The following is a 23,196-nucleotide window of genomic DNA, read 5'->3' as shown; positions in this document are numbered from 1 at the left end:
CAGCTGACCACCAGCTGAAACAAGCTTTTTTTTTAGAAGGTGTTATTCTGGACATCATTTTTTGTTTACAAAATCACTTACAATCTGTTTTGTCTGTTGGATACCTTTTTTGAGATATTATGGGTGTGTATTATTATTATTATGGGTGAGATATCATTGTGGGTGTGTACTTACCAATTTACAGTATTTTTACTATAGCAGCACATAACTATTGTGACCTAATTTTCTCTGTTGTTCCATGAGACTCAGAGTGACACAGACCTAACCCCCACCTGTATTCCTCCCACACGTCTGTTGATAGTTTCCATTCCAATAATATTACCACAAACTGTTCATTCTCTGTCTTTGCTTCTACAGAGGATTTAGCAATCAAACTTCCTCTCCCCTAACATAACTTTCCCCTAAGAGGAAAAATTAAAGTCTCGCGATAGGCGCTCGTTTGTGCAGCCGCCATATTCTGTGACAAGTATTTTGATTCGTATCTGTTGGAAGTAAGAAAAGAGAAATTAAGGGGGGAGTAGAGGGGGTAAAGAAGAAGAGCTGTCAAAATAATTCCCGTGTCTCTGAAACAGCGGGGGCTGTAGTAACCCCCCACTCGAGTCAAAACAGAGAAGGCCTGGGTACCGTAGAAACTCCGTCTACGAAGTCCACCTCGCCGCTTTTCTTTCAGCACCACGGCCCTGTGGGAGATTCGGTGGCTGAGTTTCGGGTGTTGAAGGTGGCCCGGGGAGCGGCGGCGGAGACGGTAAGCGAATGCTTCAGAATAGGCCCAGAACCAGAAGTGGTTGAAGTTGTAGTTGAGTTACTGTAAATGAAATTTCGGTCTAACAACTCCCTACTAACATGTTCGAAATGTATGTGCGAGCACATCCCTCTGGTAAGTAGAAAACGAAGAACAAACTTTCTGTTGTCGGCTTTTCAGGTGTGAAAAAGTTTTTGACTGCATCTGGTGAGCTATTTCGTTTAGCTATGTGCGATTTGTTGTGTCCAGCATGCATATGTTATTACACATTTGTAATAAAATGTAGCTGTAAACCTTGCATTTATAGTCCGCTCATTTTAAAGCTGACGTGCATGTTTTGTAGCTTACACAGGCTACAGTATAGTAGCTACATTTTTCCATAGAGAGTTCTTGCAAAACTTCTTCGTCAGCCATGGTGTTCCGAGTGCACAACTAAATTGTAACACGGCCGTTATAATGCCAATATGATTATATCAAGTGTTGTGACTTCAAAGAAGTTGGATTTATTTTTTGGAAATAGTTTTCAAAAAGTTAGTTAGCTCGGTAACGTAGTTAAAATAGTAGCTCGCAAGTAGCGATAGTTCGTCTGGTAATTTACCCGGACGTTTGATGCTTCCTAAATTTAACAAGTTAGCTGCAGTTGTTGACAGCATATAAATGTGTAAAACATTGCTTTACAATTATATGATGGCCTGTCTATCCTATCCGCTGCATTGATGGGCCTCCCCAAATATTGCCTAGAGACATATTAGGAGTTCCGAATGGCATAGCACAGGCCCAATTTAATAAGTAGGCTAATCGAAAGTCTCCTGTAGACTACATGTTATGAATTGTATTGCTGCACGAATCGAATTACCTTGAGGTGTCAAACGCAATAACAGTAGCCTGCCCTGTACTTTCTCCTTCCCTTCTATGTAACTTATAGGAAATATGTTTGCACATTCTCTCAATTAGGCTATATGTTATTCTATATCATTTTATAATTGTTTGTTCGCTCACTTATGTGATACAGATATATTTCTTAGTTAAAGTGAATGTAATCACTTAGTTTGATCATCTGAGGAGATTTGACCCATGTATTGAAATGTCCCTTCAGGAGTATTTTAGATGAGAGGTTTGACAGCTTTCATATGGATAGGTGGAGGGGAGCATGTGTGGGAGGTGGGTTTGACACATTAAAATAATAATATATTTACTATCTTACCTTAACAAACTATAATTATCTACAAATACATAAATGGTTCAGGCCTTGTTTGCAATGGTTTAATGTAGCCTATTTGGCTATTTGTGCACACTTTGCTCATCGTGTCTTTCAAAATAATGAATACTTTATCACGTGCCCTGGCCTTTATAGGCTACATGTCAGCCAGTAACTGTTTTAAGCACAGATTGTTGTTGCTCACTTGGAATTAAACAATATTCCCCTTGTAAGGCTCTTGTTTTTGAATATTTAGGGCAAATCAATCATTTGGAATATGAAGCTCAGCCTTCAACCACGCTAACTTTATGGATACACAACATGGATACTATCTCCATGCATAGTAGTTGTCACTGCACACAAGGACCATCTTGTTATCTTGCCCTATTTTTGTCCATATAGGCTATTAATTCAGCTCTCTTGATTTAACTCTCTTCCAAATAATTGTGTGTTATTCCTGATATTCCATGTATTAAAAGTAAATGCCTGAATGTTCCTTTGTGGTATTCCTTTTGCTACAAAGTTAAAATATTTAACAGTGATTTGTTAATAGCCTGGCTGTAAAGGGTCTAGTGCAGTCCATTTAAATTACTACTAGGCTTTCTAGAATCTCTTCTCTATTGGTCTCCAATGGTTGTGTTGGTGTTGCTGATAGTGGTTTGGGTAGAGTATCATTCATTAGCAGCTTGTGCCTGTCTTGACTTGCAGTCAACATTGAACTTCCTGACCAATAAGCTGCCATGGCCAACTGTTTATAGGTGCAGACCCCTAACTGAAACCATGTGTGCCTGTAGCTGGGCAAATATATGTCGCTCGCTGAGAAAGGCCTGCTGATTTGCCACTCTTTGGGGGTGATAGTTTCACATTTTACTCTGATAAGTGCTAATCCACAGATAAATCACAAGTTCTAACAAGACGATGACTGGAGTGGATGGATGTTCTGTGTAGGTCTTCATCAGAGATTATAAAGTTGTACATTCAGTTTTTCAATTATTTTGAAAGTGCAGGGAGGGGAGCACAGTATTTCTTCAATGACTTGGTGTTTTGTGAGGGTGAATGAAGGGAGATTAGGCTAAACATTTATATACAGTGTCGAGTTAGTGAATAAGAATGAAGTTGTTTGATGTTGTTTGCAAGCTCACGGTCAAAGTGTTGTCTCCCTGCTTAGTTTCCAAATGTGCCGTTTGCAAACACACATTGGACACGGTAGGTAGATGTTAGTCAACCAAATCTGAAAAACAAAGAAAATGCATTGGTGTGCTTTTTTATTTCATGGACTAATATTCAGTTCCTGTTGCTGTTGTATCTTTTAATGGCATGGTGTTTCAAAATGTTATGGTTCATTATTGCCAAGACTGGAATCCTCTCTCCTGAAAGACTGGTTTTGAGGTTTATCATTTGCACAACAACCCCTTGCCAGCCAGAGAGGGGCTGTTTTTTTGACTAGGCAGTGGGAGGGATAATTATATGAGTACTCTAGCTTGAGTACAAGTGCTAGTTGTTTGGATCAACAGTACAGAGGACATTTAACCTAGGAAGTCATGCTGGCTTACCTTCCTATCTGTCAGTCACTGGATTTTGTTGATTTTGCCACCAGAGTGTTTTTCTGTCCTGTTCATAGTTGTATCAGTAATAGCTACACCGTGAAGTAGTTGGAGTGTTCTGGTAAAATGTTGCATCACAATTACCCTACCAGGTGGACACTAATGTTTTATTGATTGGTTTCATATTGCTTGTTATAGTCATGTTGCCTTATCTCCACGAGAGCAGTACGTAGTAAGTACACTATAAGGATACATCACATTATGCCAAGTGCAGCAGTCTGTCTCAGGAAGAGAGAGACAGAGCCTCTGGCTTTAACCCTCCCCCACCCTGGCCTGTGTGTGGCTGCCTGGCTGTCAGGAAGAGAGACTCAGTTGAACCCCCCTCCCCCTGGTAAAGCAGCTCTCTAAACTCCTTAGCTTCAAATGGAATCCTCCCATTTCACATGGTGGACTTTCCAGTTCAGTGGTTAAATTGCATGCATCGACTGAGTATGACACTGCAAAGGTTACGTGGACTGACTCCACCACCATTAGAGTCTAGTTGCAAGAGACACTTTGCATTACTGAATCATTAAACGTTGATACAGTTATTTGACACATTGTTGGAATACCATTGTGGTAGGTTTTGCAGGGTCCGCTGCAAAGTAACCGCTCAGTTCAACGGATTCCAACCACTTGAGGCGAAGTGTGGTTAGAGTTTGTTTTTTACTTACAAAAAACAGTAAACACAACATTGTAACATGACATAAACCAAAACAGTAGAACCACCACACTTTTACACATTTTACTAGATAAGAGAAGGACATTGCTAAAGAGTGAATCTTTAAGAAATGGGGTTTATAACTAAGTCGTGAAATTGGGGAGTAACACAAGGTTATGACGGAACAATCCTCACAGTGGCAGAATAAATAGTTCTTAACAACTGTGTCATTTAAAGCAGCTAATCTAGTTAGCTCTCTGATTTTAGCAAAATCAAAACATTCACACAGCATCATTTTTTTGCTCTCCATTTGCTTGAACTGAAGAAGAAAGGTCTCAGTCATCAGTAGTAATGGGCCAGCTCCTTTTGTGTGACTGAGCACAACCACGAGGTCTCCAGGCTGTTCTACCAGAGCACACTGACAGGACCACAGTGTCTCTGTCTCTGGGTGTGTCCCAAATGGCTCTGGTCAAATGTAGGGCTCTGGTCAAAAGTAGCGCACTATGTAGGGAATATGGTGTTGACAGGAGCACAGGGCCTCTGGCTCTCACTCAATTCAATTTTAATTTAAGGGGCTTTATTTGCATGGGAAACATATGTTTACAGTCCAAAAACAAGTGAGATAAATAATAAACAAAAGTGAAATAAACAATTAAAAAAACAGTAAACATTACACTAAAAAAGTTCCAAAACATTTCAAATGTCATCTTATGTCTATATACAGTGTTGTAACTGTCTCTCCCTCTCTCTGTCTCTCTCTCTTTCTCTCTATTCTGCCAGTTCTAGGATCTGTTTGATGTGAACATCACATATTTATCTCTGACTCAGGCAATGCAATTGTTTATTACCTTTTGGTTTGTTGTCCTCTCCACATTCACATTAATTCAACGTGTTATTAAACGTGTTATTAAAGTGATGATTTGACTTTTAAGGACTAGTTATAGCTTGAGTTGAGACTTTAGGTATAGGCCTATGACTCAAGAATTGTTGATGTGTTTATGTGAGTGAACTTGCTCAACCTCTCTGTGGATGTCTTTGGTGCATAAAGGATGAGTTGTTTGCCTGTTACGGCACATGCTGTAGTCAGCTGTTTTGAAAGAGGTGAGAGGTATTAACTTTTTGCTCACTGACAGGGAGGAAGTAACCTTGGTTGTGGTTTATTGCTTAGATCAGACAACCTCTCAAGCCTAGAAAATGTATAAACTATACCATGATCAGGTGAAAACACAATTAACCATTGTACTGCCACCCCCGCAACCACTTTGCTTTTGTAAATGCTGTGAGAGATTCAGTTACACTTTGTTGGTTCTGTGTTCATGCCTCTGGGTGCTCAACATGCTGTGTGTGCAGTCAAAGGTGTTATTATAGCATAGCTGCCTTTTTAGTATCTGTTGCCTCAGGAAATGGGAGAAGTGTGCACCACATCCTATAGCGAGACTGTGCACTCTGCCCCCCTGCTTGACCTTGGATAGTATTTTCCACTACTTAAATCAGTCTGCATTCTCCTCCTTAAATCATGACAGTGTGTTTTCCCCTAAAATCAGTCCCATTACTCAAATCAATGCATCTTCTCTTTTTGAAATGAGCCTAGTTTGGCCTCAACTGAAATCAGCACACCCTCCCTTCAATTTGGATTCAGTCGGCTGAGCCCCTAATGTAACATGTCGTATTCAAACCAGAACTTTCCTATAGTAGGTACTGTATCCACTTGGGAACTATATGTTTTTTTATAGATAGTCTAGTTCTGCTGAATGTCTTTGGCTGCGTTCCAAATGGCACCCTGTCCCCTATATAGTGCACTATTTTAAAAGTAGTGCACTATATAGGGAATAGGGTGTCATTTGGGAAGCACACTTTGACAAACTTGTAAATAGTTCAGTCAGTGGAACCAATGTTCCTAAAATAGCCCTCCTCAGCAACACAAGCACTTAATCAGCATAGAAAACAGAAGAATAATTAGAGAGCATGCTTTTTCTGCTAATTAAGTGTTTTTCAATGTTCCTTTCCCTTGCTGAATTTACATCCCAAATGGCACCCTATTATCTACATAGTGTACTACTTTTGACCAGAGCCCTATGGGCCCTATATAGGGTATATGGTGCAATTTGGGACACAGTCCAGGAGGAACTCTGCTATGAAATAGGATAGTAGCACAACCATCAATTAAAGAAATATAGGAGAGTGCCTCAGCTGGGTTTCTTTGGATGTAGCATTTAAAGTAATTAAAAACAGAGCAGACTTGTGTGTTAAAAAGGGATGTTTGGAAAGACAGGAGTGCAAGTCTCGAGACATGTTTATTTAGCATTGTTAGAGAAATGCTGTATTGTGCACTTAAAGGGCAATTCCACCACTTTTCAACTTCATTTTCATTATCTCCAGCACATACATACACTACATGACCAAAGGTATGTGGACACCTGTGGACGTCATTTAAAAATCATGGGCATTAATATGGAGTTGGTCCCCCCTTTGCTGCATTAGCAGCCTCCACTCTTCTTGGAAGGCTTTCCTAGATGTCCGGAACATTGCTACGGGGACTTGCTTCCATTCTGCCACAAGAGCATTAGTGAGGTCGGGCACTGATGTTGGGCGATTAGGGCTGGCTCGCAGTCGGCGTTCCAGTTCATCCCAAAAGTATTCGATGGGGTTGAGATCAGGGCTCTGTGCAGGCCAGTCAAGTTCTTCCACACCGATCTCAACAAACCATTTCTTTATGGACCTTGCTTTGTGCACGGGGGCATTGTCATGCTGAAACAGGAAAGGGCCTTCCCCAAACTGTTGCCACAAAGCACAGAATCCTGTAGCATGTCATTCATTGTATGCTGTAGCGTTAAGATTTCCCTTCACTGGAACTAAGGGGCCTAGCCCGAACTAGAGTTGGGCGGTATACCGTTTTTTGTGATATACCGGTATTGATGCACGGACCGGTTTGGGTTTTTTACTTTACACTCTATAATGGTATTTGAATGTTTGGTTTGTTAAATGTGATATGCAGAGTGTAATGTCCATTTTAATAGTTTACTTCGCTACTTGAGTCGTCTCTCTATACCGCTTTCCACATAGACCTAGCCACGCCCCCTGTCACTCAAGGAGCACATTTGATGTTCCTCAACCACTAGACACTTGTGTTCAGTCTGCATGGTCAATGCAGCACATGCAACAATGTTGATGACAATGATGCAGTTGTCACTTTGCTTCTTAATATAAATCTACTAGCATTATATAATTACACTATAATTACACTATTAGCTTGTGTTTCTTACTTCTGCAAACAGCTAGTTTGTCTTTTCTTAGCAAGTTGTTCCTAAATCTTGTTAGCCTCTGATTGTTAGCCGCTAATGCTAATCGCTAGCTAGCTAATAAATCTACTGAGTAAGAGCAAGCGTAATTAGCTATACAGCCTGATAATACCAGTGATGGTGTAGACCTAAATCAGCATGTTGTTTGTGCAACAGTGTCTTCTAAATTAAAGAGGTAAATGCAAAGCAAGAATATGTTAGCTACATGAAGTAGCTAAGAGAAAACATTCAATGTAGCCAAAGGTGTTTCCTAGGTTACCCTATAATCTATCAACACATTAGTTCCTACCCTGTCACAATAAGTCATCCCTGGCATTTTGATTTGTTGTCATGTCAAACAACACTGTATTAAAAGTGCCCACTATTATATTCTAACTATATAATTAGAACAGACATTCTATTCCCATGATTCCAAAAGTTAAGTGTTTTGCTCTAAATCGCAAGTCAAATTGCAACATTTGGTTAAAAATAAGGCCCAGATTGCTTGCCCATATCGTGCAGCCCTACGTTGCAGTGTGGAAATGATCTCAAATGCAGAAATTGATGAAAATTATGACATATTTTGGGGTTGAAGTTGAATTGAACAGTATAAAACAATCAGAATGGAGAAAGATAACCTGAATGACCCTAGAACGTTTTGGAAAGCTATTAAGTTTATGTCTGGAAACAGTAATGTTAATGAATTACCGTCATCTGTATTGAAGGACTTTGTTGCTGTAAATGACAAAACTGAAATGCTGAATTGTTTCAATTAGCACTTTGTATCATCTGGTAGGCTGTTTGATTCAGTGTCCTCTGTCTCTGTACAACCTTGTGTGGATGAACCAGCAAGAGCTGGTCAAACTTTTAGCTTTTTGCCATTCTCAGTGCAGGAGGTACATAAAGCCCTGAAATCCTTAGATCAGAGAAAGCCTGCAGGTCCTGATCTTTTTGATCCCTGCTTTTAAATCTGGCTGCTGATTTCATAGCTGAACCACTTACATATCTGTTCAATCTAACCCTGGAATGTAATGAAATTCCAAAGATCTGGATATCAGCATTTTTTCCACCACTTTTAAAAGGGGAAGATCCAACTCTTTAAAAAAATTATAGGCCAATCTCAAAGCTGTCACCCCTACTGAACATACTTGAAACCCTTGTGAGTGAACAGCTAAATGAGTTTTTAAATACTATTTTATGTATCAATTGACAAAAAACAGCACTGTGTCTCACTTTTTATTGATCTCTCTAAGGCTTTTGATACAGTTGATCATGCTATACTGAGGCAGAGATTGTCGAGTGTAGGTCTTTCGGAGCATGCAGTTGCACTATCTGTCTGATAGAACTCAGTGCACTCAATTTGATGGGCTCATGTCTGTTAAATTGTCTGTCTGTAATGGTGTGCCCCAGGGCTCTGTACTTGGTCCCCTTTTATTCACTATTTATATAAATCATTTTGACAAAAATTTGCAAAATGCGCAACTTCACTTTTATGCTGATGATACTGTTATTTATTGTTGTGCCTCGTCTCTCAAAAAAGCTTTCCAGAACTTGCAAACTGATTTTTATACTGTTCAACATACTTTGTGTCAGTTGAAGCTTATCCTCAATACTGACAAAACTAAACTAATGGTGTTTTCTAAAGGAAGAAATAGACCTCTGAACTTTTGACCTATTACTACCTGTCAGGGCAATGAGATTGAGAGTGTAACCTCAAATAAATATCTTGGAATTTTATTGACGATGGCCTCTCTTTTAAATTGCATATTCAACAACTTACAAAAAAATTGAAGCTGAAGTTGAGATTTTATTTTAGGAATAAGGCCTGTTTTTCTTTTGAAGCCAGAAGGAGGCTAGTATCAGCTACATTTATGCCTTTACTAGACTATCGGGATATTTTATATATGAATCCTTCCGCTCAGTGTTTGAGATCAATTGACACCCTTTACCATGGCGCATTGGGATTTATTTTAAACTGCAAAACCCTTACGCACCACTGCACTTTATATACCAGGGTTGGCTGGCCTTCTCTAGTCACTCGTAGGCTCAGTCACTGGTATACTTTTATTTACAAAGCCATTTTGGGTTTACTACCATTTAATTTGGCCATTTTTATTGTTCAGAAATGTGGTGGTACTCTCTTCGTTCGCAGGACTTTATCCTGCTAACTGTTCCGATTGTCCGAACTGAATTTGGTAAAAGGGCTTTTATGTTCTCTGCGCCATTGGCTTGGAACGCCTTACAAAATACTTTTAAACTGGAAGAACTTGTCCAGATTGGTGTTTTTAAATCACTGATGAAGGATTTTGAGGCTGATTCCATGACCTGTCAATGTTTTAATTTGCTGTTTTATGATTTTGTTGTAGTCTTGTGAATGCTATGGTTTTTACCAGATTACTTGTAGTTTTTCATGTTGTCTGTCTGTAATTGTGTAATGACTTGGTGCTGCCTATCTTGGCCAGGAAGCTCTTGAAAAAGATATTTCAAATCTCAATGAGCCCTTCCTGGTTAAATAAAGGTTAAATAAAAAGAATACAAAATAAAATAAAGCAAATTTAGAACTTTTATTTATTCAAAAACATAAAATACCGTCATACCGTATTTTTTTTTTTTTAAATACCGTGATATAATATTTTGGCCATATCGCCCAGCCCTAGCCAGAACCATGAAAAACAGTCCCAGACCAGTATTCCTCCTGCACCAAACTTTACAGGTGGCACTATGCATTGGGACAGGTTGCATTTTCCTGGCATCCGCCAAACTCGTCCGTCAGACTGTCAGATGGTGAAGGGTGATTGATTACTCCAGAGAACGCGTTTACGCTGCTCCAAAGTCCAATGGCGGCGTGCTTTACACCACTCCAGCCGACGCTTGGCATTGCGCATGGTGATCTTAGGCTTGTGTGTGGCTGCTCGGCCATGGAAACCCTTTTCATGAAGCTCCCGACGAACAGTTATTGTGCTGATGTTGCTTCCAGAGGCAGTTTGGAACTCGGTAGTGAATGTTGCAATTGAGGACAGATGATTTTTACACGCTACGTGCTTCAGTACTCAGCGGTCCTGTTATGTGAGCTTGTGTGGCCTACCACTTCGCGGCTGAGCCGTTATTGCTCCTAGATGTTTTCACTTCACAATAACAGCACCTACAGTTGACCGGGGCAGCTCTTGCAGGGCAGAAATTTGACGAACTGACTTGTTAGAAAGGTGGCATCCTATGACAGTGCCACGTTAAAAGTCATTGAGCTATTCTACTGCCAATGTTTGTCTATGGAGATTGCATGGCTGTCTGCTCTACTTTATACACCTGTCAGCAACAGGTGTGGCTGAAATAGCCGAATCCACTAATTTGAAGGGGTGTCCAGATACTTTTGTATATATAGTGTATGTGACAAGGGGATATTTCCGCTTTTTGTAGAAAGAAGTATAAAGTTAAAAAGTTCTACCCGATTACATCAACAAAAGTTAAAACATTTAAAAAACTGTGATTTTCAAGCACTGTAAGATTCGTGGTGACGTGGGGAGTAAGAAAATACCTTCCCTCAAGCTAAAAACTCATTGCAGGTTTTGAATATCACCGTTTCTTTCTTTTTAACCTCAGATCATAGAAATACGCTGTTTTCACATATGGAGACACTGGTATGGTGCTGGAGAGAATAAATATGAGGTTGAAAGTGGCAGAATTGCCCTTTAATCAATGACTTTCCAGTTTTCATTTATGAGCAAGCGGTAGGTCAATGGACTTGGAATAGTCCAGTGGGTTTTGGAGAAAAGGGGGGCTATGATATATGCAGTATCTGTAGTCATTCTGTTGTCATCTCCTTTCGGACAGTTTGAATGACAGGTTGCACACACAGGAAGACAGAGCAGCAGTGATCATAACATTGCACACCATGGGATTAAGGAGACTGCAGCCAGACACTGTGGCAGGATATGTGTGCGTGACATACAAACACTTCCTTTTGTCAGGGACAGTTGTGATAACCACCTCAACTCTCACGCTAGCCAACTGGCACCTCATCCTCCCCTTCATATTTCTTTACACTGAATAAGACACTCCATTGTCAATGCAGAAGGAATGCCAAAGAAATAATAGCAGCATTGACGATGCTAACTGATAGCTTGCTTGTCCTCATAAATTGAAAGACATTTGTTTTTCATGAATTGTGGTGCCAGTTTATCATACTAGCATCAGTCAGTCTGTACAGTTAATTCCATTCCTCCTCCTTGCAGCTCAAGGCCACTTCGAACCCCCTTCTCTCCCGAGTCTCCTCCCAGGTGTGTAATATTGGGGCCTGACAGCAGTCTGAGTGGGGTCTCTCATCCTGCACCAGTAAGGGGTTGTGAGGTGGTGCCTGTACTGTTGTCCCTCCCTCACTACTCTGTGACATGCTCTGTTGTGCTCTCAGGCAGCCCTGCTAAAATGAAGGCCCCACAACGCCACCCGAAGCCACACAAGACAACATGGCGGTGGTGGATTCAATGGAATTAGGGCATTGAGCTTGTATTTATTTAGAGGAGAGGAGACCAGGAAAGCCTTGAGGGGAATTGAGCCAAATAGTGGTGACCAAGATAGATATGCTGGTGCTGGCGGAGTTGTCTATCTATCTGATGTGACAGTGAATGGTTTAGAGGAATGTAGCTAGCACCTGATCGTGGACACTGGTGATGGCTTCCTCTGCAGGCAGCTGACTGCACAAGTTTCTGGGTGGGAGCCGCCCCCTTCTCCATGTACACACACACAATACTTTGCTAGAAAAAAAAGATGACATTCATATTCTGACAATCTCTGAAACTCATTTAGTTAATACATTTGATGATACAGTGGTAGCAATACATCGTTATAACATCTACAGAAAATACAGAAACGCCAATGGTGGAGGTGTTGCTGTTTATATTCAGAACCACATTCCTGTAAAGCTTAGAGAGGACCTCATGTTAAATACTGTTGAAGTAATATGCTACAAGTTCATCTGCCTCACCTAAATCCCATTCTTGTGGGAAGCTGCCATAGACCACCAAGTGCTAACAGTCAGTATCTGGAAAACATGTGTGAAATGCTTGATAATGTATGTGATATCAACAGAGAAGTATATTTTCTGGGCAATTTAAATATTGACTGGCTTTCATCCAGCTGCCACTCAAGAAAAAGTTTCAAACTGTAACCAGTGCCTGCAATCTGGTTCAGGTTATCAGTCAACCTACCAGTGTAGTTACAAACAGCACAGGAATGAAACAGATGCCTCTCAAGTCCTCAACTGGCAGCTTCATTAAATATTACCCGATAAACACCAGTCTCAACGTCAACAGTGAAGAGGCGACTCCGGGATGCTGGCCTTCTAGGCAGAGTTGCAAAGAAAAAGCCATATCTCAGACTGGCCAAAAAAAAGAAAAGATTAAGATGGGCAAAATAACACAGACACTGGACAGAGGAACTCTGCCTAGAACGCCAGCATCCCGGAGTCACTGTTGATGTTGAGACTGGTGTTTATCGGGTACTATTTAATGAAGCTGCCAGTTGAGGACTTGTGAGGCATCTGTTTCTCGAACTAGACACTCTAATGTACTTGTCCTCTTGCTCAGTTGTGCACCGGGGCCTCCCACTCCTCTTTCTATTCTGGTTGGAGCCAGTTTGCTCTGTTCTGTGAAGGGAGTAGTACACAGACTTGTATGAGATCTTCAGTTTCTTGGCAATTTCTCACATGGAATAGCCTTCCTTTCTTAGAACAAGAATAGACTGACAAGTTTCAGAAGAAAGTACTTTGTTTCTGGCCATTTTGAGCCTGTAATCTAACCCACAAATGCTGATGCTCCAGATACTCAACTAGTCTAAAGACGGCGAGTTTTATTTTTTCTTTAATCAGGACAACAGTTTTCAGCTGTGCTAACATAATTGCAAAAGAGTTTTCTAATGATCAATTACCCTTTTAAAATGGTAAACGTGGATTAGCTAACACAATGTGCCATTGGAACACAGGAGTGATGGTTGCTGATAATGGGCCTCCATGCGCCTATGTAGATATTCCATAAAAAATCTGCAATTTGATGTTATTTTAATGGACACATTTTTTTATTTTTCTTTCAAAAACAAGTACATTTCTAAGTGACCCCAAACTTTTGAATGGTAGTGTGTGTATATATATTTTTTTTTCAATCCTACCCCCCGTCCCGGCTGGAGGCATTTTGCCTTTTGGTATAATAAGAATTTGTTCTTAACTGACTTGCCTAGTTAAATAAAGGTTACATTTTTTTGGGCAAAAATAAACTCCGGTAGGGCAACATCTGAAAAATAGCGCACTTGGTAGTGTGTACCGGTGCTTGACCAGTCGGCGAAAGCCAACATCACCTACGACAGAGAACGGTTGATTGTCAAGGGCAATGAATTCCATTATATTGGCATTAACGGATGTTCTTACTCTTTCAAATGAATGCTCGACTTGTTGACTGCTTGATCCACACAGCAGACATTGTGGGCTAGTTTAGGAATGCTGTGTTGCACGTGTAGCGCAACATTTTATGCGGCGTCATTACATCATGTACCTACTTTATATAGGTATGCACATCAGCTTTGACATCGGTTTTGCACATCGGCGTTAAACTAGACAGCGGGCCGATGTTGGCATTTTTAGCTAATATCGGCCGATTCTGATATCTTCACCAATATATCGTGCATCCCTAGTATTTACAGATGGTATACACGTTTGTTATTAAGGCACATGAAAGTTCACATGTTCCAGAAGGCATTTCTGCCAAAAAAAACACATTTTAGATTTTTTGAAAAAAGTTTACGTTCAAAGTGAAGTAGTGACCTGCGACATACTACTAGTTTCCTGATACGAGTCACATATGTGATAGTAGAATAGTGGCCTGAGGGAACACGCTTTTATTTTTTTATCCCCAATTTTGTGGCATCCAATTGGTAGTTACAGTCTTGTCTCATCGCAGCAACTCCCATACAAACAATGCCCACTTAACCCAGAAGCCAGTCGCACCAATGTGTCAGAGGAAACACCGTACACCTGGCGATCGTGTCAGCGTGCACTGCGCCCTAGTGCACGATGGGACGAGGACATCCCTGCCGGCCAAACCCTCCCCTAACCCGGATGACTCTGGGCAGATTGCGCGCCGCCCCATGGGTCTCCCGGTCGCGGCCAGCTGCGACAGAGCCTGGACTCGAACCGAGAACCTCTAGTGGCACAGCTAGCACTGCGATGCAGTGCCTTAGACCACTGCGCCACTTGGGAGGCCTGAGGGAACACACTTGATGTGTTGTGAAAAGTGTTATGAAATGTAATGTCATGTAATTTTTTTAATTGTATATAACTGCCTTAATGTTGCTGGACACCAGGTAGAGTAGCTGCAAATGGGGATCAGCTAATGGGGATTCTTAATAAATACAAGTACAAAATACACACACACACATTCTCCATGTAGGCCTGCACCACTAGCACCTACTGTTTCTCAGATGGGACATCAGCTGTGATAGACTAATATTTTTACCGTTAAATTAGTACAGGCGGCCATTCAAAACCCCAGGAAGAATGCGAAACTGTGGAATCTAGTGAAAATGGAAAGAAAAGGCGCTGTTGCAGGAGTTATTTCCCCTTGCACTGTGATTTGACATTGAAATGAGGAGCTGCAATAATACATTACTAACGACATGTTTTTACCTTCCTGATTCACTATTGAGTTTATAAGAAACATTGTGTTAGAAACAAGTAGGTTAAGTCTACCTATTAAGCCTACCAAAATCTAAGCTTAGACATTTCTAGCATATACTGCCCTAATTTATTTAAGAAAAGTCAAGATAAAATGAAATATTAATTTATGATGTGAAGTTTTATGACTTTACTTGCAATTGTTTTTTATTAAAAAAAAAATAAAATAAACTTCACCCACGCCGGCCATGCAACAAAGACCCTAACACACACAAGTGTCAAGTAATTATATGAAAGCGGATTCACATTTGCTGTACTGCTATTCTTGTTAATTAGTTTGACTTGTCTTCCTAAAGTCTATCTGAAGACTGTTTCAAATCTCCCTCTCTACTGTGTATTACAAAGGTACAGGTGGTGGACCAACAAACGGGATCACCTGGATGAATGAAGGACAACTATATGACAATGCCCCCACCCAAAGGTGCATGAGTAATCGCCCAACAGTCATCTTCATGTCCCTAGCATTTTTGTCCACCACTTGTAGGTCCTTTATCCTTCAACCCTGGTCTTATTCTTCTCTCTCTGCATCAACGACTACCTGTCCATTCCAAACGTCTTGGAGAGAGTACAGAGGTTTATAATTGTTCCTAATTGCTTCTAATCTTGGGAAAGGCGTATGGCTAGATGCATAATATGCATAACTGTAGTTTTTGTGTGATTTAAACAACTTAAATCTGAAAAGAAAAAAAAGATTTATGCATGATCATTGAATATTAGGGATATCAACACACTATCCCCATGGGTGTAAGTTCAAAATGAGCTTAATAGGAGCATACTGAACTTAATTGGAACAACAGTGATTTAAGTGAAAAAGATAGCAAAATCAATATTTGGAAACCGATGGTTTGGGGTATACATATCCACACTGTAGACTACAATATTATGCAAAGTTGGTATTGAACAATATTTATCTATTACCATTTACATTCTGCATAGAGGGAGTTTCCTTTTTTTGTTACTGTACCCCCTAAGCCCACCTGAGATACACGTACAATATACAAAAATGTAGTCTATGTATAACAATGCAAGGTTCATTTAACGGTAAAATAAGACAAAATGCATTTGAAAATGTAAGCTGTAAATGCCCGAAATCTATTGTCTTGTTGTAGTTCATCAAGTTATTTTGCTCCTGTGTGACTGTGACATGCAGGCACGACTGCTATCGGGAAAAACCCAGATTTTCAATTGGCAAGAAGTAGTCATTAATTCCCATGAAATATGCTATCATGTGCATATACATGTACATTAATATCTGAATTTTACATAAAGTATGATCACTTATCTGAGACGGTACTAAAAATATCAGACAAATGTGTTTATCTGAGGGTAGCCTTAACACCAACATTTTTTTGTTGCTTTGATATTGACCACTAGTGGGAACTTACACAACGGGCAATAACTTAATAATAAATGATGATATAACAACCAGATGAATAGGTTGAAACATTAAACAGCTGAACATGTTGTTTTTATTTTTTGAATTCAAAGATGGAAGTGGACTTAATAGTTATGCTTACCCTATTTTGTGCTTAGTGCTACAATACAAGAGTGACATTTCTGTGTTCACGTAATGAGTCAGCATATTGTGTTGACCTGCCTGTTGCTTGTTTTGAGAGGTCTAGATATCACAAGACAGTCAGTTGCCTTATCACCACTCTCTTTGCTTATCCTATGGGCAGATTACTGTCCCATGTCCATGTAGACCTCCCCAGGCTGTAGACAGATACTGTTCTGTTCCAGTTGTGTTATTCTCTGCTGTTTTTTTTACTGCCGTGCAGAGACGACTAGGTCTCCTCTGTCCTTCATCATTGCTCTCACAGTTTGCTGATTGTCTTTCATCTATTGTCTTCTCTCTCAGGTTTTTACTCACTAATGCTGTGAAAGGGCTTTGATCTGGTGTCCTACAGCCCTATCAGCACAGTGTGGGCCTCAGGCTCTCACCCTCCATTGCCCTCTCTCTCTCTCTCTCTCTCTCTCTCTGAGTCTCTCTCTCTCTTTCTCTCTCTCCTCTCCCGGAGCGCTCTCTCTCCCGCTCTCAAAACATTTTGTCAGGGTGTGGTGGACAGTGAAGTCCACACAGTTGAAATGCTTTTGTTTGTTGTGGTTTAGTATGGCTTTGCCAAGGGCAACTGGCTGTTGTGTGGGTCTATCTCTCTCTGTAATTCCTGAAATAGTAGCGGTCTATTAAATTACATTTGGCGATGTTTTGCAACTCTTGAATCTTGAATGCAACCTCCTGAGCCTCGGGGAAGAAAACAAGCCATACTTCCCATTGAGCTTGGAGACAATATTTTTTCCAACACACAGATTTCACAACAGCTCTGCAAACATACACAAAAGTGAAGTTTGTGGATTGTGGAACCTCTGCCCACCCCTTGGTTTTTGATCAGAATTACTTTTTTTCAATGCTGAGGGAAAAACGTTTCCCGAAGTGCCCACAGAGTTAGTTTAGAGAGGAGCATGCTGAGTGCAGGCTTGTAAAGGTGGAAGCAGGCCACAGTGCTCTTATTACGTGAGAGTGGCCTTTTTCCAAGCTGCCCTGAGCCTCCTTTTCTTTTGGTCGTTTCCTTGTTCCTTGTTGCTGATCCATGGAAACTTCTCTTGACTTTGAAGCTGGCGACTAGAGAGGGGGGCAGCAGAGCTGGGGGAAGGGGGTACCTGATCCAACCACCCCCTCTACACCCCCTCACTACCTTTCTCCTTGTCCTCTGACCTCACTAACCCACCCCTCAATACCCCGTCCCTGCTCCAGGTTGAAGATGTCATAACAGCGTGGCTGGGGCTCTGCTGGGTTATTCCTCAGAGGAATGTACTGCCATGGACCCTGGGTCCTGGTCCTGTGTGTAGTTTGGCTGCTGTCTGCGCTGCGGATCAGGCCTGGCCGCTGCTGGCACCCTCACAGGCACACCTGTCAGTGCCATTCTGGGCAGAGCCGGCACTGTCCCTCCCGTCCTCTGTGGGCACCAGAAGAGCCACTCAGTAGAGCCTCCAGTCCATACCCCTTCACACGCAACACAGCCAAGCCTGGTGGGTGTGGTGGGGAAAGAGGCTGACAAATTCACATTTCATGATTTTAAAAACATCCACGCGGAATCTGTGATCACTGAGGTCCCTTTGGTCAGACTTCATGGACGCAGTGTTATAGTACACCTGGGGGAGCGGAGCCACTTATGGCATAAGTTCATACTGTCAACAGAGATGACTTATTGTTATATAGTTAATCATAGATAAGCATTCCTGTCAGTCATGACTGGCCTGTTTTCAATGTATCAATAGTCATGACATTCTACAGTAGCTAGCTACTAGGTTACATCCCAACTCATTTACAGTGGTGGGGTGAATACAGTCGCTCAGTGAGAGAAGTATGGCTAGAATGTTTAGAGAGGGCTGGAATAGAGTGCCTTTCTACCAATGGCATCCTGCGGTGGACGAGTCATGTGACTTGGCTGCCATTTGTCTTTTGGTTGGCCTCAAGGTGGGGAATAATACTCCTAGCAGCTGCGGAAAGCATTTCCGGCGGAGGGTTTTCTCCTTAGCGGAGCACATGGAGGTCTGTCCTGCCTGCCGCGATACACTGTAATATAAACTGGAGAGATCCACAGGCTTCACAGAGGGCTTCTCTCTCAGTGTGAGAGGGCATATTTACACCCCAGGGTGGTAGAGGAAGGTGATAGAATGGACCAAAGCCACAGGGAGAGATGGTACACTAATAAATAACCTGCTGGCTATGTGCTGCTCTAAAGAGTGTGATGACACGCCATAAGTGTATTTACTAAGGGGCAATTCCACGGTAACGGAATTACACTTTGACTCAGTTTTTTCACTTTAAACTGTATGCCAAAGAAAAACTATTGATTTAAAATGTTAACAAACCATACAACTCTATGTGCAAGGACTACTTTCAACAATACAAATACAACAATTTACAACAATTTAGTGGAAGAACTGTGCAAATGCATACTTTGGTAACAGAATTATGGTAGAATCTCCCTCAGGGTTTTCCAGAAGCTCTGCAGAAAGAATTGGTTGTCAGCTATGACTTGGCACCTTGAGTTTGAAATAATCTATTTTGGTTATTGAACTACAGTAGGTGAAGTGGATTTGTACTCTAACGGAATTACATCATGGGTCCCTGATCTGTAATACACAAAAATGCAGAATTATGGATATGAATGTCATTCTGCTCATGTTTCACAAGTTTGAACATCACAGCAGAGCACAGTGCAGTACAATAGAGTAGAGTAGAGTACAGCAGAGTACAGTAGTACAGTAGAGTACAGCAGAGTACAGTAGTACAGTAGAGTACAGCTGTACAGTAGAGTACTCTACTGTATTGTACTGTGTTCTACTCAATGTACTGTATTGTACTGTACTGTGCTATCCAAACATCTATGATAAGTTCAGATTTGATCCAGTCTGTCTGTGGACATCAAGGCCAGGGTGGACTGACCAAATTTCAACTACTTTTCGAAGTCCATGGACGTCCGGTGTCGGTTGGTGCTCAGTGGGTGAGGATGCTGGTTACAGTAAATGGAAAGAGAGGGGGCTTTTGGGTAGGTGTCAGTAAGAGCTGGGAGAGTGAGAAGCAGGGAAAGAGAGAGAGTTTGTTTTAACACTCTTGGTTTGACCACCAGACAAAAGAAAAACAAAGAAAACTGTTATGAGCTGAACATAACAGTGGAAGGGAGGACGGTAGCAGCAAACTGTGGTTTGTGACTATTATGATTTTGTAGCCAATTCACTTGCAGCAATTCCGTTACAGATTTTTTGGGAATTCCCTTAGAAATTTGGAACTGGAATTACAAGTGTTTTTTTTTTACCCCTTTTTTCCTCCCCAATTTCATGGTATCCAATTGGTAGTGTCTACTGTCTTGTCTCATCACTGCAACTCCCGTACGGACTCGGGAGAGGCGAAGGTCGAGAGCCATGCATCCTCCGAAACACAACCCAACCTAGCCGCACTGCTTCTTGACACAACACACATCCAACCCAGAAGCACCAATGTGTCAGAGGAAACACCCTACACCTAGCGCCCAGCCCGCCACAGGAGTCACTAGTGCGCGATGAGACAAGGATATCCCTGCCGGCCAAACCCTCACGACACTGGGCCAATTGTGTGCCGCCCCATGGGCCTGCAAGTCGCGGCCGGCTGTGGCAGAGCCTGGGCTCAAACCCAGAATCTCTGGTGGCACAGCTAGCACTGCGATGCAGTGCCTTAGACCACTGCGCCACCCGGGTGGTCCGGAATTATGAGTTTTTATCACTTAATAATTACATAAACAAAATGAATATCAGTAAAATCACTATAACTTAATTGGTAGGTCTTGTTACTTCTGTGAACTTTCATTATTATTTCAGAGAAATGTGAAAATATCTTAAAGATATGTGAGTTTTTGGTAATGGAATTACAAGGCAAAAGTTAATGTTTCTTAAACTTACAAAGGTAAACAATTATTGATATTAGTTGGCAGAGTTCTTTACGTCAATATTATTGTGTTTTGATGTAGGCTATTTCTGATACCTTTTCAAACTTTTTCTGGTAGATGTTTTCTAAGACCTCTTTTCTATCTGTTTATCCATAAATCAACGCCTTTACTTATGCAACATTTTTAAGATGGAAAATGGTTGAAAATGTATCTACAGTGCATCCGGAAAGTATTCAGACCCCTTCCCTTTTTCCACATTTTGTTACGTTACAGCCTTATTCTAAAATGTATTTAAATAAAAAATGTTTCTCATGTATCTACACACAATAGCCCATAATGACGAAGTGATAACAGGTTTTTAGAAATGTTTGCAAATATATTAAAAATAAACAACAGAAATACCTTATTTACATAAGTATTTAGACCCTTTACAAGGAGACTTGAAATTGAGCTCAGGTGCATCCTGTTTCTATTGATCATCCTTAAGATGTTTCTACAACTTGATTAGAGTCCACCTGTGATAAATTCAATTGATTGGACATGATTAGGAAAAGCACAAACTTGTCTATACAACCTGCTCCAGAGCGCTCAAGACCTCAGACTGGGGCAAAGGTTCACCTTCCAACAGGACAACGACCCTAAGCACACAGCCAAGACAACGCAGGAGTGCCTTCGGGACAAGTCTCTGAATGTCCTTGAGTGGCCCAGCCAGAGCCCGGACGTTCACACATATCTGGAGAGACCTGAAAATAGCTGTGCAGCGACGCTCCCCATCCAACAGAGCTTGAGAGGATCTGCAGAGAATAATGGGAGAAATTCCCCAAATACAGGTGTGCCAAGCTTGTAGCGTCATACCCAAGAGGATGTAATCGCTGTCAAATGGTGATTCTGAGTTCTGAGTAAAGGGTCTGAATACTTATGTAAATCTGATATTTCTGTTTATTTTTTATACATTTGCAAAAATGTCTAAAAATGTCTGTTTTTGCTTTGTCATTATGGGGTATTGTGTGTAGAAAAGTCAAGGGGTCTGAATGCTTTCCGAATGCACTGTATGCTTTCATTTCCCAAAAATATAGACTCTTAGCTGTCATTTGACACCCAATTTGACATGCTCCTATGAACTTCCCATGTTGGTGCTCATGGGTCCTTTTTGATGGATATGCCTTGAGGCAGTAAAGGGTGATTTGCCTGTGCATACCTAGCATATCAGAGCTGAACATCCTGCAAGCAGCTTCATTGTTCAGTTACAATAACACTGCATGGGACAAGATGACCACAGTACCACAGTTTTCAAGCCAGTGGGACTTTCAGGTGTTTTGCAATTATCCTAACCTAACAATAGCTAACCTAAAGGTTGGTTGTGTTTAGTAGGAAATATAGGGTGAGATCTTGTCAGAGCGATGGCATGCTTTCTGTGCGTGCCTCCATTGTTGCGCCATTCAAAGAGGTGTGGTACTTCCTCTTGAAGGTGTGGCTGTGGTATGAGATTAACATGAAAGATATGTCTGGTATTTATGGATTTTTCTGCATGTTGCATTGTGATCCCAAGGACAGGGCACAGTTCGGTTTGAGATACTGCCCTGAGCCTTTTCCCAGCTCTATGGCATGTGTATAACAGTCATGAAGATGTAACTCAGTGATATTGGTCTGTCAGTTTATTATATTGCCAAGAGGGATGCGTTTCTCGTAAGCTTCCTTCCATAGTAATAGCATGCCATTTGCTGGAGTGCCTTGATGCTAAGCTAAGGCTACACCACTGAGTTCCCAAAGTTAGGGCTGACTGCGTTGTGATCCCTAATGAATCGGTCAGTGGAAGAGGAGGCTCTGTCTTAAGACCAGAAAGTAGTACCAGGGGGTCGTCTCCATGGCTCTCAAGCCAACAAATAACCTGTAATTGTGAATCATCTAGCGGAGGAATATGTTGCTAGGCACTGGGCCAGTGAAGCTGGGCAGCCTTTGAAACTCCTGTCGGAAAATCTATCAGAACCAAGAACCAACTGTTTCTGAACCTTTTTTTAGCCTCCTCCCACCTCTGTCCTCCGAACTATCACAGCTATCACAGATCAGTTTTCACATACTTGTGCGCTTTCTTCAATTCACCACTGTCTTTCTTTGTGACCTGACAGGCAGCCGCATTGTGTTCACACATTCCTTTAGTTTTTTTCCTGGGTATTCTCTCCAGAATCAAAGTTCAGTTATGCTAATGCTTTTACACAATGGTTTTGAGTGTTACGCCAAAGGCTACTGTATAATATACTGCACTTGTGTAGTACCTTTCATACAACCGTTTCATCATTTGTTTTGCCTGTCAAATATACCACATAATAACCTTTTTGTTACATTACATTACAGTCCTGTGTACTGGGAGGCATACTGGGAGACAGTCTTCTAGCCTACCACATACAGTGCATTCGGAGAGTATTCAGACCCCTTGACTTTTTCCACATTTTGTTACGTTACAGCCTTATTCTAAAATGGATTAAATGAAAAAAATCCTCATCAATCTACACACAATACTTCATAATGACGAAGCAAAAACTAGTTTTTAGACATTTTTGCAAATTTATAAAAATAAAATAAAAATATCACATTTA

At 41.2% G+C, this 23,196-nt stretch overlaps 1 protein-coding gene across 7 annotated transcripts in view; it reads left to right on the top strand.

Annotated features, from left to right (window-relative positions):
• The first annotated feature begins 393 nt into the window (after positions 1 to 393).
• Positions 394 to 23,196, top strand: part of LOC115174890 (TGF-beta-activated kinase 1 and MAP3K7-binding protein 2) — a 71,194-nt gene continuing 48,391 nt past the window's right edge. For 3 of the 7 annotated variants that reach the window (XM_029733890.1, XM_029733886.1, XM_029733893.1), the window contains exon 1: positions 395 to 745. The gene's annotated coding sequence lies outside the window, so the exon portion shown is untranslated. Of the gene's footprint in view, positions 746 to 11,691; positions 11,737 to 23,196 lie in introns of all 7 variants that reach the window. The other 4 variants (XM_029733892.1, XM_029733891.1, XM_029733888.1 and 1 more) reach the window with 3 other exon arrangements.

The sequence above is a fragment of the Salmo trutta genome, chromosome 35 (assembly GCF_901001165.1).
Source record: "Salmo trutta chromosome 35, fSalTru1.1, whole genome shotgun sequence".
NCBI classification, from domain to species: Eukaryota; Metazoa; Chordata; class Actinopteri; order Salmoniformes; family Salmonidae; genus Salmo; species Salmo trutta.
The sequence above is the reverse complement of the archived record's forward strand: the minus strand, read 5'-3'. Positions and strand labels throughout refer to the sequence as shown.